This window comes from Rhinopithecus roxellana, unplaced genomic scaffold (genome assembly GCF_007565055.1).
Source record: "Rhinopithecus roxellana isolate Shanxi Qingling unplaced genomic scaffold, ASM756505v1 contig335, whole genome shotgun sequence".
In the NCBI taxonomy this organism is placed as follows: Eukaryota; Metazoa; Chordata; class Mammalia; order Primates; family Cercopithecidae; genus Rhinopithecus; species Rhinopithecus roxellana.
The window spans coordinates 15640-24067 of record NW_022142480.1 but is presented as its reverse complement, the minus strand read 5'-3'; the positions used below and the strand labels follow the sequence as shown (position 1 = coordinate 24067).

General features: G+C 23.4%; 1 pseudogene; it reads right to left on the bottom strand.

Moving 5' to 3' along the window:
- Positions 1–7240: 7240 nt before the first annotated feature.
- Positions 7241–8150, bottom strand: LOC115895862 (annotated as a pseudogene).
- Between the last annotated feature and the right edge of the window lie 278 nt (positions 8151–8428).

Sequence of the window (8428 nt, the reverse complement as noted above, 5' to 3'; positions counted from 1 at the left end):
TATCTATATCTATTTTATCTATATTTTATACTTATGCCTATTATATCTATTATGTCTATATTTTATACCTATGTCTATTATATCTATTATGTCTATAATGTATGCCTATACTTATTATATCTATTATGTCTACATTTTATACATCTCTCCATTGAATCTATTATGTCTATATTTTATACCTATATCTATTATGTCAATTACGTGTATATTTTAAACCTGTATCTTTTATATCTATATTTTATGCCTATATCAATTATATCTATATTTATACGTATATCTATTATATCTATTATATCTATATTTTATACCTATATCTATTATATCTATATTTCATACCTTTATCTATATATCCATTATGTCTGTATTTTACTCCATATTATTATGTCTATATTTTATACCTATATGTATTATATCTATTATGTCTATATTTTTATACCTATCTATAATCTATTCTGTCTATACTTTATACCTATAAATATTATAACTATTATGTTTATATTTTATACCTATATCTATTATATCTATTATGTCTATATTTTATGCCTATATTTATTATGTCTATATTTTATACCTATGTTATTATATGTATTATGTCTATATTTTATACCTATAGGTATTATATCTCTTATGTCTATATTTTATACTTATATCTATATCTATTATGACTATATTTTCTACCTATATCTATTATGTCTCTGTTTTAAACCTATATCTATTATATCTTTTATGTCTATATTTTATACCTATATCTATTATATTATGTCTATATTTTACCTCTAGCAATAGTATCTGTAATGTCTATAATTTATACATCTATCTATTATGTCTATTATGTCTTCTTTTGTAACTCTATGCATTATATATATTATGTCTATATTTTATACTTATATCTGTTATACTATTATGTCTATATTTTATACCTATATCTATTATACCTATTATGTCTATATTTTATACCTATATCTCTTATATCTATTATGTCTATATTTTATTCCTCTATTATATCTATTATGTCTATAATATTTAACATCTATCTATTATGTCTATTATGTCTATATTTTATACCTCCATCTATTATCTATTATGTCTATATTTTATACCACTATCTCTTATATCTATTGTGTCGATATTTTATACCGCTATTATATCTATTATGTCTATATTTTATACCTTTATCTATTATATCTATTATGTCTGTATCATTTATATCTATTATGTCTATATTTTATACCTATATCTTTATCTATTATGTCTATATTTATACTTCTATTATGTCTATTATCTATATTTTATAACTATATTTATTATATCTATTATGATTATATTTTATACATATATCTATTATGTCTATATTTTTCCTATATCTATCATATATATTATGTGTATATTTTATACCTATATCTATTTATATATCATATATATTTTTATACCCATATCTATTATATCTATTATGGCTATATTTTATACCTATATCTATTTTATCTATTAGTTTATTTTTATACCTCCATCTATTATATCTATTGTGTCTATACTTTATACCTATATCATTATGTCCATATTTTATATCTTTATCTCTTATATCTATTATGTCTATATGTTATACTTCTATCTTTTATATCTATATATCTGTATTTTATGCCTATATCTATTATTTCTATATTTTTTACCTATATCTATTATATATATTATGTCTATATTTATACCTATATCTATTATGTCTGTATTTTATACCTATATCTATTATATCTATGATATCTGTATTTTATAACTGTCTATTTATCTATTATATCTATATTTTATACCTATATCTATTATATCTATTATGTCTATATTTAATACCTATATCTATTATATCTATTATGTCTATATTTTATACCTCTATCTATTATATCTACTATGTCTATATTTTATATCAATATCTATTATGTCTATAATTTATACCTATATCGATTATATCTATTGTGTCTATATTTTATACCTATATCTATTATGTCTATTATGTCTATATTCTGTTCCTATATCTGTTATATCTATTATGTCTATATTTTATACCTATATCTATTATATCTATTATGTCTAAATATTATAACTATATCTATTATGTCTATATTTTAGACCAATATTTATTATGTCTCTATTTCATACCTAACTCTATTTTATCTATTATGTCTATATTTTATACCTATATCTATTATATCTATTATGTCTACATTTTATACCTATATCTTTTATGTCTTTATTTTATACCTATATCTATTATATCTAATATGTCTATGTTTTATAGCTATTTCTATTATATCTATTATGTCTTTATTTTATACCTATATCTATGAAATCTATTATGTCTCTATTGTATACCTATATTTGTTATATCAATTATGTCTGTATTTTTACCTATATCTATTATATCTATTATGTCTATATTGTACACCTATATCTTTTGTATTATGTTTATATTTTAACCGATATCTATTATATCTATTATGTCTCTACTTTATACCTATATCTATTATGTCTATATTTTATACCTGTATCGATTATATTTATTATGTCTATATTTGATACCTATATCTATTATACCTCTTATGTCTATATTTTATACCTATATCGATAATATCTATATTTATCTATATCTATTATATTTATTATATCTATATTTTATACCTATATCTATTATATCTGTTATGTATATATTATATACCTATATCTATTATGTCTCTGTTTTATACCTATATTATTATATCTATTATGCCTGTATTTTTACCCCTATTATATCTGTTATATCTATATTTTATACCTATATCTATATATCTATATATATACCTATATGTATTATATCTTTTATGTCTATATTTTATAAGTACATCTATTGTATCTATTATGGCTATGTTTTATACCTATATCTGTTAGGTAGATATTTATACCTGTATCTATTATATCAATTATGTCTATATTTTACACCTATATCTCTTATATCTATTATGTTATATTTTATACTTCTGTCTATTATATCTATTATCTGTATTTTATGCCTATATCTATAATGTCTATATTTTATAATTATATATTATTATATCTATTATGTCTATATTTTATACCTATATCTATTATGTCTATATTTTATACCTATATCTGTTATGTCTATATTTTATACCTATATCTATTATGTCTCTATTTAATACCTATATCTATTATATCTATTATGTCTCTATTTTATACGTATATCTTTATATCTATTATGTCTATATTTTATACCTGTATCTACTATATCTATTTTGTCTATGTCTATTCTACGTATTATGTCTGTATTTTATACCTATATCTATATCTATTGTCTATATATTATACCTATATCTATTATGTCTATAGTTTATACCTATAACTATTATATTTATTATGTCTATATTTTATACCTATATCTATTGTATCTATGATGTCTACATTATACCTATATCTATTATATCTATTATGTCTATATTTTATACCTATATCTATTGTATCTATGATGTCTACATTTATACCTATATCTATTATATCTATTATGTCTATATTTTATCCCTCTATTATAATTATTATGTGTATATTTCATAACTCTATCAATTATATCTATTATGTCTATATTTTATACCTCTATTATATCTATTATGCCTATATTTCATACCTATATCTATTATATCTATTATGTCTATATTTTATATCTATATCCATTATGTCTATTATGTCTATATTTTATACCTATATATATTATATCCATTATGTCTATATGGTATACCTATATCTATTAAGTCTATATTTTATACCTATTTTTATTATATCTATTCTGTCTATGTATTATACCTATATCTATTATGTCTATATTTTATACCTATATCTGTTATGTCTATATTTTATACCTATATCTATTATGTCGATATTTATATATATATCTATTATATGTATTATGTCTATACTTTATAACTATATGTATTATATCTATTATGTCTATATTTTATACCGATAGCTATTATATCTATTTTGTCTATATCTATGTATTATGTCTATATTTTGTAACTGTATCTATTATATCTATTGTCTATATTTTATACCACTATCTATTATATCCATTATGTCTATATTTCATAACTATATCTATTATATCCAATGTCTATTCTATGTACCTATATCTACTATGTCCATATTTTATACCTATATGTATTATAATTATTATGTCTATATTTGATACCTATATCTATTATATCTATTATGTCTATATTTTATACCTGTATCTGTTATATCTCTTATGTCTATATTTTATACCTATATATATCTATTATGTCTATATTTTATACCTATATCTATTATATCTGCTATGTCTATATTTTACACCTACATTTATTATATCTATTACGTCTATATTTTATAACCATCTCTATTATATCTATTATATTTATATTTTATACCTATATCTATTATGTCTATGTCTATATTTTATACCTATATCTATTTTGTCTATATTTTATACCTATGTCTATTATGTCTATATTTTATACAAATATCTATTTTATCTGTTATGTCTATATTTTATACCTATATCTATTTTATCTATTATGTCTATATTTTATACCTATATCTATTAAATCTATTATGTCTATATTTTATACCTATATCTGTTATGTCTGTATTTTATACCTATAGCTATTATACCTATTGTATCTATATGTCTGTATTTTGTACCTATATCTATTATATCTATTTATCTATATTTTATACCTATATCTATTGTATCTATTATGTCTGTATTTGATACCTATATCTGTTATATCTATTATGTCTATATTTCATACCTATATCTATTATATATATTAAGTCTATATTTTATATATATCTGTTATATCAATTTTGTCTGTATTTTATACGTATATCTATTATGTCTGTATTTTATACTTAATCTCTTATATCTATTATGTCTGTATTTTATACCTATATTATATTATATCTATTATGTCTATATTTATACTATAACTATTATATCTATTTTGTCTATATTTTATATCTATATCTATTATATCTATTATGTTTATATTTTATACCTATAATTATTATATCTAATAGTCTATATTTTATACCTATATCTATTATATCTATATTTTATATCTATATCTATTATGTCTTTATTTTATACCTATAACTATTATATCTATTTTGTTTATATTTTATACCTTATCTATTGTATCTATTATGTCTATATTTTATACCTATAATTATTATATCTAATATGTCTATTTTTATACCTATATCTATTATGTCTATATTTTATATCTATATCTATTATGTTTATATTTTGTTCCTGTATCTATTATATCTATTATGTCTATATTTTATACCTATATCTATTATATCTATATGTCTAATTTTATACCTATCTATTATATCGATTATGTCTATATTATACCTATATCTATTATATCTATTATGTCTATATTTTAACCTATATCTATTATATCTATTATGTCTATATTTTATACCTATATCTATTATATCATTATGTCTATATTTTATACCTATATCTATTATATCTATTATGTCTATATTATACCTATATCTATATCTATTATGTCTATATTTTATACCTATATCTATTATATCTATTGTCTGTATTTTATACCTATTTCAATTATGTGTATATTTTATTCCTTTATCTATTATATCTATTATGTGTATATTTTACACCTATTCTATTATATCTATTATGTCTATATTTTATTCCTATATCTATTATATCTATTATGTCTGTATTTTATACCTATATCTATTATATCGATTATGTCTATATCTTATACCTATATCTATTATATATATTATGTCCATATATTATACTTATATCTATTATATCTATTATGTCTATGTTTTATATCTATATCTTTTATATCTATTTTGTCTATATTTTATTCCTATTTCAATTATGTCTATATTTTATTCCTATATCGATTATGTGTATTATGTCTACATTTTATAGCTATATCCATTATATCTATTATGTCTATATTTCATGCCTATATCTATATAACCATTATGTCTATATTTTCTACCTATATCTATGATGTCTATATTTTATACCTATATGTATTATAATTATTATGTCTATATTTGATCCGTGTATCTATTTTATCTATTATGTCTATATTTTATACCTATATCTATAATGTCTATATTTTATACCTATGTCTATTATATCTATTATGTCTGGTATTTTATACCTATATCTATTATATCTATTATGTCTATATTTTATACCTATATCTATTATATCTACTATGTCTATATTTTACACCTATATCTATTATATCTCTTACGTCTATATTTTATACCCATCTCTATTATATCTATTATGTTTATATTTTATACCTATATCTATTATATCTATGTCTATATGTTATACCTATATCTACTATGTCTATATTTTATACCGATATCTATTATGTCTATGTTTCATACCTATATTGATCATACCTATTATGTCTATATTTCATACCCTATATCTCTTATAACCATTATGTCTATATTTTATACCTGTATCTATTGTGTCTACATTTTATACCTATATCTATTATAATTTTTATGTCTATATTTGATACGTATATACATTATATCTATTATGTCTATATTTTATACCTATTTCTATTATATTTATTATGTCTATATTTTATACCAATATCTATAATGTCTATATTTGTTACCTATATCTGTTATATCTATTATGTCTATATTTTTTACCTATATCTATTATATCTATTGTGTCTATATTTTATCCCTATATCTCTTATATCCATTATGTCTATATTTTATACCTATATGTATTATATCTACTATGTCTATATTTTATGCCTATATCTATTATATCTATTATGTCTATATTTTATACCTACATCTATTATATCTGTTATGTCTAAATATTATACCTATATCTATTATGTCTATATTTCGTACCTATATCTATTATAACCATTATGTCTATACTTTGTACCTATATCTAATATGTCTATATTTTATACCTATATCTATTATGTCTATATTTTATATCTGTAACTATTATATCTGTCTATATTTTATACCTATATCTATTGTATCTATTGTATCTATATCTTTTGTATCTATTGTATCTATTGTATCTATTATGTCTATATCTATTGTATATCTATTGTATATACATATCTATTGTATCTATTATGTCTATATCTTTTTTTTTTTTAACAAGCTTAATTCACTTTATTTTTCTCGTATAAAAAGCCTGTGTTGTAGCCACAGCTGGAGCCTGGGTCCGCTGCACGGAGACTCTGGTGTGGGTCTTGACAAGGTGGTCAGTGAATTCCTGATAAGTAGACTTGGTAAACACAGTCTCCTTCCACAGGTTAGGGGTCAGGTAGCTGTAGGTCTTAGAGATGGCATCAAAGGTGGCCTTGGCGAAGTTGCCCAGGGTGGCATTGCAGCCCCGGGCTGAGGTGTAGCAGTCATCAATACCAGCCATCATGAGCAGCTTCTTGGGCACAGGTGCTGAGACGATACCAGTGCCCCTGGGTGCAGGGATGAGGCGCACCAGCACAGAGCCACAGCGGCCTGTCACCTTGCAAGGGACGGTGTGGGGCTTGCCGATCTTGTTCCCCCAGTAGCCTCTGCGCACCGGGACAATGGAGAGTTTGGCCAGGATGATGGCCCCACGGATGGCGGTGGCCACCTCCTTGGAGCACTTAACACCCAGGCCGACGTGGCCATTGTAGTCCCCGATAGCAAACAAACGCCTTGAACCTGGTGCGCTGACCAGCACGGGTCTGCTTCTGCACCGGCATAATCTTCAAAACCTCATCTTTGAGAGAGGCCCCCAAGAAAAAGTCAATGATCTCAGATTCCTTAATGGGCAGAGAGAAGAGGTAGATCTCCTCCAGGGACCTGATCTTCATGTCCTTGACCAAGCGGCCCAGCTTGGTGACGGACATCCACTCCTTATCCTCGGCCTTGCCTCCGCGAGCTCCACGGCCTCGGCCCCGACCCCGTCCACGGCCGCGACCCCGGCCCCGGATGCCACTGCCGAAACCTCCGCGGAAGACACCGCGGTTCCCCATCCCAGGGCCACCAGGGCCTCCGGACCACCCCGCTTCACCGGCGTCATCCGCCATTTGGTGTTTTCTCGGAGAAGAAGCTAATGTCTATATCTTATACACATATCTATTATATCTATTAGGTCTATATTTCATACCTATACCTATGATATCTATTATGTCTATATTTTATATCTATATCTATTATATCTATTATGTCTATATTTTATAACTATATTGATTATATCTATTATGTCTATATTTTATACCGATATCTTTTATATCAATTTTGTCTATATTTTATACCTATTTCAATTATGACTATATATTATTCCTATATCTATAATATCTATTAT